The sequence below is a fragment of the Canis aureus genome, chromosome 21 (assembly GCF_053574225.1).
Source record: "Canis aureus isolate CA01 chromosome 21, VMU_Caureus_v.1.0, whole genome shotgun sequence".
Taxonomy (NCBI): Eukaryota; Metazoa; Chordata; class Mammalia; order Carnivora; family Canidae; genus Canis; species Canis aureus.
The window spans coordinates 43,140,584-43,152,942 of NC_135631.1; the positions used below are offsets into that span (position 1 = coordinate 43,140,584).

General features: G+C 35.9%; 1 protein-coding gene across 2 annotated transcripts in view; it reads right to left on the reverse strand.

Annotated features, from left to right (window-relative positions):
• Nucleotides 1-12,359, reverse strand: part of COG5 (component of oligomeric golgi complex 5) — a 296,918-nt gene that overhangs the window by 269,710 nt on the left and 14,849 nt on the right. The window lies entirely within an intron of this gene.

A 12,359-nucleotide genomic window follows, 5' to 3' on the forward strand; every position in this document is an offset into this window, starting at 1 on the left:
TGTTGGTAGAGCATGTGACTTTTGATCTTGGGGCTGTGAGTTCAAGCCCCATGTTGGATGTAGAGATTACTTAAAACTAGAAAATTACTTAAAAAAAGAAAGAAAGAAAAGAAAAGAAAAGAAAAGAAAAGAAAAGAAAAGAAAAGAAAAGAAAAGAAAAGAGAAAAGAAAAGAAAAGAAAAGAAAAGAAAAAGAAAACTATCCTAGTTTACTGCTGGGAGACAATTTTTAGGGCCCAGCAAAGGGAAAGGGAAGAGAAACAGAACATGACCGTCTCTTCACAGTGAGGAAACACAGATCAGACTTCAGAAGAACCAGAAAAGCTAGAATTTATGGACAGGGAACTGGACAGGAAGGAGAGGTTGTGGCTATCTGCAAGGATGGCCACAAGTACCAATCTATACATGTATAAGAGGAAACACAGGGAAGGAATTATTGAAACAATTCACAGAGCTCACAGTATAAAGACCTAGCAATAAACATTTAGGACTAAACTATAAATTAGCCCTAGGCCAAAGGCTTCTCTGGCTCTGCACTAACAAAGAATCAAAACCAGTCCTCACTTACCAGGCTTATGAATAAGTAAAAAAATAATACCCATAATGAGAAAAAAGGTCAACAAAAAATGGACCCAGAAATAATGAAGACTGAAATACTAAAATATCTATTGTAAGTATACTCTATGTGTTCAAGAAGTAAATTATAGAAAAGAAAGATTAAAAAAAAATACTAGAGATAAAAAACACATTATATAAAATCAAAAATACAAAGGATGGAAATAACAGCAGATTAGACACTTTTAAAAAATAGATCAGTAGGGAACCCTGGGTGGCGCAGTGGTTTAGCGCCTGCCTTTGGCCCAGGGCGTGATCCTGGAGACCCGGGATCGAATCCCACGTCGGGCTCCCGGTGCATGGAGCCTGCTTCTCCCTCTGCCTATGTCTCTGCCTCTCTCTCTCTCTCTCTGTGACTATCATAAATAAATAAAATAAAATAAAAATAAATTTAAAAAAATAGATCAGTAAACTTAGAAACAATTTCAGGTATATTACAGACCAAAACATATGACAAAGAACAGTACAGAATATCTTCATGAGCTCAGGGTAGAGAAAGTTCTCTTAAAGAAGACAAAACAAAACTAAACACCAACACTAAAAGAAAAAATGGTAAATTTCACTTCTATCCCTCTAGATATTATAAAGAAAGAGAAAAACAAGCACAAAGGGATATGTGAAACACACAAGCGAGAACTTATCTCAGGTATTCAGTCTCTTTGGTAATTCCTGAAAATTGAAACAGAAACCATCACACACTCAAAATATTGACAAAAATTAAAAAGTTTGACAACACTAAATGTTGGCAATGATACAAACTAATGCCAACTCATATACTGCTGGTATGCATGAGTATACCTATTTGGGAAAATAGTTTGGCATTACATAATAAAGCTAAAGATAAGAAATCCCATAACCTTAGCAATCGCATTCCTAGGATATACTTAAGCCAACAAGCATATGAAAAGATGCTCCATATCACTCAACATAGTAGAAATACAAGTCAAAACCACAATGAGATACCACCTCCCATCCATTCGCATGGCCAATACCAAAAGAACAGAAAATAAAAAGTACTGATGAAGATGCAGAAAACCTGGAAACCTTGGGTACTACTGGTGGGGATGCAAACTGGTGCAGCCACTACTGAAAACAGGATGGAGGATCCACAAAAATTAAAAATAAAATTACCATGTGGTCTGGGGATATCTCCAAAGCAATTCAAAGAAGGATGGATTTCAAGAGATATTTGCACATCCATGTTCATTGCAGCATTCTTCATAAAAGTCAAGAGGTGGAAGCAACCCTGATGTCCATCAATGGATTAACAAAGAAAATGTGGTCCACATACACAAATGGAATACTATGCATTCTTTCTCTCTTAAATATTTTATTTATTTATTCATAAGAGACATAGAGAGAGGCAGAGACCTAGGCAGAGGGAGAAACAGGTTCCCCATGGAGAACTCTATATGGGCCTCTGGACTCAGTCCCAGGATCCTTCCTGAGCCCAAGGCAGCCCCTCAACCACTGAGCCACCCAGGTGTCCTGGAATACTATGCATTCTTAAAGAAAAAGGAAACCCTGCCATGTGCTAAAACACAGATGAGCCCCAAGAACAATATGCTAAATGAAATAAACCAAAAGGATAAATACTGAATGTTCTGTTCATATAAATAACTAAACTAGTCAAAATTACAGAAACAGAAAGTAGAAAGGTAGGCACCAAGAGGGAAGACAGGAGGGAGAAAGAGAAATTTTTATTTAAGGCTTTCAGAGTTTCAGTTTTACAAGAGGAAAAAGTTCTGGAGATCTGTTATACAACAATGTGCATATATAGTTAGCAGTACACTTAAAAATGATTAAGATGGCAAACTTTTCAATGTTAATACAAAAAAAATCAATGTGAGTTAATGAGCATTAAAAAATAACTTCTCCAAAAAAAAAAAAAAAAAAAAAATAACTTCTCCTAGGCACATCACAAAAAGTTGCTAACAACATCAATTCACATAAATTCCCCTACATTTAAATTCTGGTTTACAATATTATTTACTTAAAAAAAAAAAAAAAAAAACAGCAGTTAGTTAATCCTGTTTCTTCCAGAAAAAAGCATCAGCATAGGTCTAGAACATTCTGTAATCCCCGAAGAACAAAGATACTTCCAAAAAATCACAATGGCTCCCTGAAAAAACAGAGCCAGTTTGAAAAGATTCCAACTAATCAAACTGATAGCTTGAGCATCAACAGGAGTACAGCAACTAAAATTAATTAGAAGATAGGGCACCTTGGTGGCTCAGTGGGTTAAGTGGCTGACTCCTGATTTCAGCTTAGGTCATGATCCCATTTAAAACTGATTAATTAACTGAATGTCTCAAAGAAAACAGGTCTACGCTGTACAGAACAAAAATTAGCAACCAAGAGCCAAAAATAAAATTTCCACCTCATCTTGTAAATAAAATTGTATCGAAATACAACCAATTCCACTACAACTTGGTTGAATAGTTGCAACAGAGATATAGTACCCCAAGAGCCTAAAATATTTACTACATGGCCACTTACAAAAAAAGTTTGCCAATTCCTGTCTAGATGATAACTCTTTTAGATGAATCTGTTAATTATAATGACATATGCTAAGATACATTTTTTGTTTTTTTCAACAAAGTCAATCTACATAACAATGATACAAGCAATGATACAATTGATAGGCAAAACTAAAAATATTTCTGAATACACCAAGTTTTAAAAATGCACAATCTAAACAAAATGCAAAGAATAAAAATCATACGATGTAATAAGTGAAACTTAAGGGCCTCAGGCTAATGAGGCTATATCACCTTAAACTATTAAACCAGGTGCCATGCCATAACCATAAATAAATTAACTGAAGAACACTGCTGATCTGAGATAGAAATTTTTGTTTGTTTAGATACTGTAAGACTCTTACAATCCTAAAGGAAAAAACCAGTACTAAAGAAGAAAAAAAATGGAATAAGATTAAGAAGATAATTATTCCAAAAAAACTAATCGATAGTATTTGCGCTTCTGTTACCAGGCTTGGTCTGAATGTAATCACTACAGTATATTTTTGCAATATGCTCTTGAAGATGTTTAAAGCATTTAATAAAATGTATTAACTGTCTTGACGACTACAGCTTCGTAACATAACTTGAAATCCAGAATTGTGATGCCTCCAGTTTTTTCTTTTTTTTTTTTAAAGGTTTTATATATTTATTTATGAGAGACACAGAGAGAGAGAGAGAGAGGCAGAGATACAGACAGAGGAAGAAGCAGGCTCCATGCAGGGAGCCTGATGTGGGACTTGATCCTGGGTCTCCAGGATCAGGCCCAGGGCTGAAGCCTGCACTAAACCACTTGAGCCATCCGGGCTGCCCCAGTTTTTTCTTTTTTCAGAATGGCTTTAGCTATTCAGGGTCCTTTGTGGTTCCATATAAATTTTAGGTTTGTTCTAACTCTGTGAAAAATGTTGGTGGTATTTTGATGGGGATTGCCATTAAATGTGTAGATTCCTTTGGGCAGGATAGACATTTTAACAATGTTTGTTCTTCCAGTCCATGAGCATGGAATGCTTTTCCATTTCTTTGTGTCCTCTTCAATTTCTTTCATAACACAACACCAGACACAAAGGTTAATGAAACAGAATAAAGAATCCAGAAGTGGGCCCACAACTATAGGGTCAACGAATCAACAAAACAGGAAAGAATACCCAATGGAAAAATGACAGTATCTTCAACAAATGATGTTGGGAAAACTGGACAACATGCAGAAGACTGGAATAGGACCACTTTTTTACACCATACACAAAAATAAATAAAAAATAGATGAAAGATCACCTTAATGTGAGACAGGAATCCATCAAAGTCCTAGAAAAAAACACTGGCAGAAATCTCTGACCTCAGCCGTAGCAACTTCTTACTAGACACACCACCACAGGCAAGGGAAATAAAAGCAATGAAAAATTGGGACTTCATCAGTATAAAAAGCTTCTGCACAGCAAAGGAAACAATCAACAAAACTAAAAGGATGGGAAAAGATATTTGCAAACAATATATCTAATAAAGGACTAATATCCAGAATCTGCAAAGAACTTATCAAGCTTGATACCCAAAAAACAAATAACCCAGTTAAGAAATGGGCAGAAGACATGAACAGACATTTTTCCAAAAAAGACATCCAGATGGCTAACAGACACATGAAAAGATGCTCAACATCTCTTATCAGGGAAATACAAATCAAAACCGTGATGAGATACTATCCTACACCTGTCAGGACGGCTAAAATTAACACAAGAACAACAAGTGTTGGCAAGGATATGGAGAAAAGGGAACCTTCTTGCACTGTTGGTGGGAATGCAAATGGACACAGCCACTCTGGAGAGCAGTATGTAGGTTCCTCAAAATGTAAAAATAGAACTACAGCAATTACACCAGTAGATATCTTAAAAAATACAAAAATACAGATTTGAAGGGATACATGGACACTGATGTTTACAGCAGCATTATCAACAATAGCCAAAGGATGCCAGGATGGCTCAGTGGTTGAGCATCTGTCTTCAGCTCAGGGAGTGGTCCCAGGGTCCTGGGATCGAGTCCTGCATCAGGCTCCCTGCGGGGAGCCTGCTTCTCCCTCTGCCTGTGTCTCTGCCTCTCTCTGTGTCTCTCATGAATAAATAAAATCTTCAAAAAAAAAAAGAAGAAGAAGAAGAAGAATAGCCAAACTATGGAGAGAGCCTAAATGTCCATCAACTGATGAATGAATAAAGAAGATGTGGTAGATAAACAAACACACATACACGAACACATCTGCACAAACACTGGAATATTACTCAGCCATCAAAAAGAATGAAATTTTGCCATTTGCAATGACATGGATGGAGCTAGAGTGTATTATGCTAAGTGAAATAAGTCAGCCAGAGAAAGACAAATGCTATATGATCTCACTCATATGCGGAATTTAAGAAAGAAAACAAATGAACATACGGGAAGAGGGAAAAGAAAAAAAGGAGAGGGAAACAAGCCCTAAGAGATTTTTTTTTAAAGATTTTATTTATTTATTCATAAGAGACACAGAGAGAGGCAGAGACACAGGCAGAGAGAGAAACAGACTCCATGTAGGGAGCCCGATGTGGGATTCGATCGGATCGTGCCCTGGGCCAAAGGCAGGCGCTAAACCGCTGCGCCACCCCGGGATCCACCTAAGAGATTCTTAATGACAGAGAACAAACGGAGGATTGATGGAAGAAGGTAGTGGGGGATGGGCTAGATGGTGATGGGTATTAAAGAGGGCACTTATCATGAGCACTGAGTCTTGTATGTAAGTGATGAACCACTGAATTCTACTCCAGAAATCAATATTGCACTGTATGTTAACTAAAATTTTAATTTTATTTTTTTAAAGAAAATATATCAAATTTTTTATTTTTATTTTTAATTTTTTTTTAAGATTTATTTATTCATGAGAGACACAGAGAGAAAGAGGCAGAGACACAGCAGAGGGAGAACCAGGCTCCTTGCAGGGAGCTGGATGCAGAACTTGATCCCAGATCCCAGATCGCACCCTAAGCTGAAGGCAGACACTCAACCACTGAGCCACCCAAGTGTCCCCCAATTTATTATTTTTTTTAATGTTTGAAAGATTTTGGGGGGACGACGTGGGGGAATGGGGTAACCGGGTGCTATGCATTAAGGAGAGCACCTGATATAATAAGCACTGGGTGGTGGTGTTTTGTTTTGTTTTTTAAGATTGCATTTATTTGAGAGAGAGAGAGAGCATGAGTGGAAAGAGGCAGAGCAGACTCCCTGTTAGGTAGGGAGCCCAATGCAGGACTCCATCCCAGGACCCTGAGATCGTGACCTGAGGTGAAGCCAGACACTTAATCGGCTGAGCCACTCAGGTGCCCCAGGCACTGACTGTTACGTGCAACTGATAAATAGCTAAATTCTAACTCTGAAACTAATTATATACCATATGTTAATTAATTGATTTAAAATAAATAAATAATTGATTTAAAAAAAGAATTTCGTTAAGTAAGTTTGTAATTAGTGTTTAAATGTCTGGGGCAATAGAATTTCTTGAATTTGTAAGTTTTAAGTTTTAACTTATTTACATAAATAATCCCTAAACATTTAAAGCGATAAGATTACTTAATGTTAATGAATTACTATTTAATAAACCTAAAAGACAAACTAGAAATTTCTAAAATATAAGTGATGAGGGATGCCTGGCTGGCTTGGGTCAGTAGAGCATGCAACTCGATCTCAAGTTTCTAAGTTCGAATCCCATGTTAGGAGTAGACATTACTTAAAATCTTTTAAAAAACTAAAATAAAATACAGGTGATGTAAATTCTTCATTCAAGAGAACCCCCAGATATTAAAATTCTATCAGAAGTATTCATATTGAAGTCAAAATGTAAGTGCAATGCATAACAAACCTGTGTTACAGACCAAACCAACACTGTCCAACTCACAGAAGCCTAACCCATTAAACACTTCCTGTTAGGTTCTTAATAGATTTTGTGCTTGTATCTAAACATTAAAGGTCTTTTAACAACTGAAAAGTCACAGTATTACAAGAAAATACACAAGAATCAGAAGACAGTAATGATAACTCTAGCTAAAGATGGCAAATATGATATAAACGAATATAAAAACATTTTTTTTCTGAACAGCAGCTCTAACTCATACCTATAAAAGTTAAAGATATAATTTCAGACTAAAAAATTAATTATAATTTATATATTACTTAATAAAAAGCTTGAATAAGATTTAGGTGGGAAAACAAAGAAACGTATAGTTACAGACCAAATTCGGAGAGCCAGAGGGAGCAGTATGTGGAGAAAATTTAGTTGTATACTTACGTGAATTCTAGTTCAATACAGCTATTCCAAAAAAAAAACAAACAAACAAACAAACAAACAGATCTGGGGTAAATTGGAAAATCAGGGGAGATATAAAAAAGAAAATGGACCATAAGAGTTTTGGATTTCAGAGGTGAATTGTGTAATCATGAGTGTAGATGGCTCAGGTAGAGTTCAGATGAAGATCATAAACGGAGTTAAGAAAGTCAAAGAGAAGGACGCCTGGGTGGCTCAGTGGTTGAGCGTCTGCCTTCAGCTCAGGGCATGATCCCAGAGTCCTGGGATCAAGTCTCGCATCAGCCTCCTGGCAGAGACCCTGCTTCTCCCTCAGCCTGTGTCTCTGCCTCTTTCTCTGTGTTTCTTATGATTAAATAAATAAAATCTTAAAAAAAAAAAAAAAAAAAAAGAAAAGAAACTCAAAGAGTGAGGACAGAACAATGGATGGATGAGTGGGTGGATTACTATGGGCACTAAAGCCAGAAACCATGATGTAAAGACTCTCACTAAAAAAGATAACTGAACCAGATCTGTTTTTAGTGAAGGAGGAGGCTGATAGAAGTAATAAGAAGGACAAGAGGAAATGGCTGGAGTTAATCCTTTTAATGCACACTTTCATTGTCATTCTCTGGATATGCCTGCCCTACAAGCCTCCACCTCATGCCTGTTATTTTTTTTATGATAGTCACAGAGAGAGAGAGATCATTCTTCTAATTGCCTACTTTCATTTTAGCATACCCAAATCCTACCTATTCTTTAAAACCCTTATTAACTGCATTTATTTTTAACTGCATTTATTTTTAAAGATGTACTTCAAAGCTGTCAACAGCTTACTTTTTTTTTAGATTTTATTTATTTATTCATTAGAGACACAGAGAAAGAGAGAGAGGCAGAGACACAGGCAGAGGGAGAAGTAGGCCCCATGCAGGGAGCCTGATGTGGGACTCAATCCCAGGACTCCAAGATCACGCCTTGGGTGGAAGGCAGGTGCTAAACCACTGAGCCACCTGGGATCCCAACAGCTTATTTCTTTTTATTTATTTATTTATTTATTTATTTATTTATTTATTTATTTATTTATTTCTTATGATAGTCACAGAGAGAGAGAGAGAGAGAGAGAGGCAGAGACATAGGCAGAGGGAGAAGCAGGCTCCATGCACCGGGAGCCCGACGTGGGACTCGATCCCAGGTCTCCAGGATCGCGCCCTGGGCCAAAGGCAGGCGCTAAACCGCTGCGCCACCCAGGGATCCCCAACAGCTTATTTCTTTAAGCCCATCTCAAATACTATTTTTTAAGCATTAAACACTTCATAAAATAATCCAACTGCATATACTTTCTCTCTCCTCTGAATGCTTATTATTTTGACATTAAAGTTAGTATAGCTTTCATATTTCCTTTAACCATGATGAAAACTTTTTGAAAACAAGTACCAAACCACCCATCTTTGTATTCTCTACCAACACTAACACAATCTCTCTCACAGGAAATGTTCCGATGGCTTACCAAAAATTAGAGCTGCTCAATTATCAATCCCTCATTATCTTATCTATATTATCTTCAAACAATATTGGCATTAAGTCATACAATGTCTGCTAACTTTATGAAAAGAAAACTCAATCTTAAAAACCTTCATTATTTCTTTATAGGGTCAATTTCCAAAAACCAATTCTATATAAAAAAGCAATGAACAATGAGAAAACAGAGTTTTTTTTAAAAATTCCATTTAGTACAGTAACAAAACCAAACATTTAAAGGTAAATTTAGCAAAACTGAAATAAAATACGGCTGAGGGATCCCTGGGTGGCGCAGCGGTTTGGCGCCTGCCTTTGGCCCAGGGCGCGATCCTGGAGACCCAGGATCGAATCCCACATCAGGCTCCCGGTGCATGGAGCCTGCTTCTCCCTCTGCCTATGTCTCTGCCTCTCTCTCTCTCTCTCTCTCTCTCTGTGACTATCATAAATAAATTAAAATTAAAAAAAAAATACGGCTGAAATAAAGGAAGACCTACATACATGTAAAGACACCACATTCATGAGTTGGAAGATTCAATATTGTTGTCAATTCTCCCCAAGCTATACTATGGATATAGTACATTTCCAATCAAAATCCTAATCAGCTTTTTAATAGAAATTGATAGGCTGATTCTAAAATTCATATGTAATTGCAAAGATACTAAAATAGTATCCTTCTCCAATCAAGAGAGTGACTAGTATATTACTATAAAGGCAAAAAATTAGATCAACTGACAAGAGTAAGGAGTCCAGAAATAATCCCACACATATAAAGTTAATTATTATGAAGGCAACAAAAAAATTCAACAGGAAAAGTTGTTCTTAAGTAATGGTGCTAGCAATCTATAAAAGAAAATTTGATAATTTGGACTTCATCAAAATTTACAATTTTTCTGTTTCAAAAGATACCACTAAAAATGAAAAATCAAGCCACAGACTGGAAACATATTGTTTACTGGGAGAAAATATTTGCAAATCATATATTGTAGCATAATATGTAAAAACAAAACAAAACAAAACCCAAAAACAACCCAACTCCTAACTGGGTATTTATTCAAAGAAAACAAAAACATTAATTCAGAAAGATATATGCACCCCATTTTCACTGTAGCATTATTTGAAATAGCCAAGATATGGAAGCAACCTAAGCATCCACTGATAGATGAATAAAGCAGATGTGGTATGTATACATACACATACACGAATATTTATGTAGCCATAAAAAGGAATGAAATCCTGACATCTGCAACAATTTGGGTAGACCTAGAGTGTGTTATGCTAAGTAAAATAAGTCAAACAGAGAAAGACAAATATCATATAATTTCAATTATATGTGGAATCTAAAAAAAAAAAAAAAAAAAGAGCAAATAAATAAACAGAAAAATCAGAAACAGACCTATAAATACAGAAAACACAGCAATGGTCAGCAGACAGGAGGGAGGTGAGGGGATGGGCAAAATTAGTGAAGAGGAGTGGGAGGTATGGCCTTCCAGTTATGGAATGAGTTAAATCACTGGGATGAAAGGTATAGCATAGAGAATACAGTCAATGGTACTATAATAGTGTTATACAGTGATGGAGGTCACCTACATTTGTGGTGAACACAGTATAATATACAGAGTGATGAATCACTATGCTGTACACCTGAAACCAATGTAACATTGTGTGTCAATTATTATTCAATAAAAAAACTATAACTCAGTAAGATAACCTGACTTTAAAATGTCTAAAAGATATGAATAGACTAATTAAAGAAGAAACACTAATGAGCATATGAAATGACACTCAACATCATTAGTCATGTAAAAACTGTAAACTAAAATAAATAAATAAATAAATAAAAATAGAAAAAAATAAAAAAAAAAACTGTAAACTAAAATTATGAGATACCACTGTACACCCATTAGAAGGCCCATAATCAAAAAGGAGAGAAAAAGTGTTGGTAAGGATGTATAGACACTAGAATTCTCCTACACTGCTGATAGGAATATAAAATAGTATAGGCACTTTGGAAAACAATATGGCAGTTCCTTAAAAAATTAAGCCTACCATACAACCTACCAATTCCATTTTTAGAAAACTACCTAAGAGAAATGAAAGCACAGGTCCACACAAATACATGTAAGCAAATGTTCATGGCAGCATTATTCATAAAAGCAAGTAACTAGAAATAATCCAAATATCCATTCACTGGTGAAACAAAATGTGTTACATCCATAAAACTGAACACAATTTAGCAATAAAAAAAAAAAAAAGAATGAACTACCGAAGACATTCTACAACATGGATGTACCTCAAAGGCATTAGGCAAAGTGAACAAAGCCAGACACAAAAGACTCTATCTTGTACAATTCCATTTGTATGAAATGTCGACCAGAAAAAGCAAATCAATAGTGACAGAAAACAGATGAGCGGCTGCTGAGAACTGGGAGTGGGAATGGTAGAGACAACTGGAACAGACTAAAGGTTACAATCTTGCCTTTTGCAACAACATGGATGGAGCTAGAGTATAATGTTAAATGAAATGAGTCAGTCAGAGAAAGACAAATACCATATAATCTCACTCATATGTGGAATTTAAGAAACAAAATAGACAGGAAAGGAAAAAAAAAGAGAGAAAGAAACCAAGAAATAGACTCTTAATTATATAAAACTGATGGTCACCAGAGGGAAGGGAGGTGGGCAGAAGGGGGAAATCAGTGATGGGGATTAAACAGTACACTTAACATGATGAAAAAAAGAAAAATGAAACGATTAAAAAAAAAAAATCATGTGCTAAAATCCTAACCCCCAATGTGATGATATTAGGAAGTGGGGCCTTTGGGAGGTGACTAGGTCATGAAAGCGAACAACTCATGAATGGGATCAGTGCCCTGTAAAAGAGACTCCAGAGATCTCTCTTTGTCCTGTCTGCCACTTGAGAATACAACAATGACTATCTAATCATGATGAGCATTGAGTAATATATACAATTGTTGAATCACTATATTGTAGACTTGACACTAATAGAACACTTTATGTTAGGTATATTGGAATTAAAATTAAAAACTTAATTTAAAAAATTAAAAGAGAAAATGATTATCTGCAACCCAAAAGAGGGCCTAAACTAGAACATGAGCAGGCAGGGACTCAGAATTCCAGCCTCCAGAATTGTGAGAAAGAAATTTCTGTATTTTATAAGCTCTCCAGTCTATAATATTCTGTTCTAGAAGCCCAAATGAAATAAGACAATGGCCAACACACCTGGGGGCATCTTTTTGGTGGTGATGGGAAATGTTCTGAACCTAGACTATGGTATGACTGGCACACTCTATAAGTTAGCAAAGACATTAAAATAGTTATCTTAATAACATTCCATATGTCCAAAAGGTTAAGTAGATTAATGAAAAGTACAGAAAAGGCCCAAATCAAACTTCTACA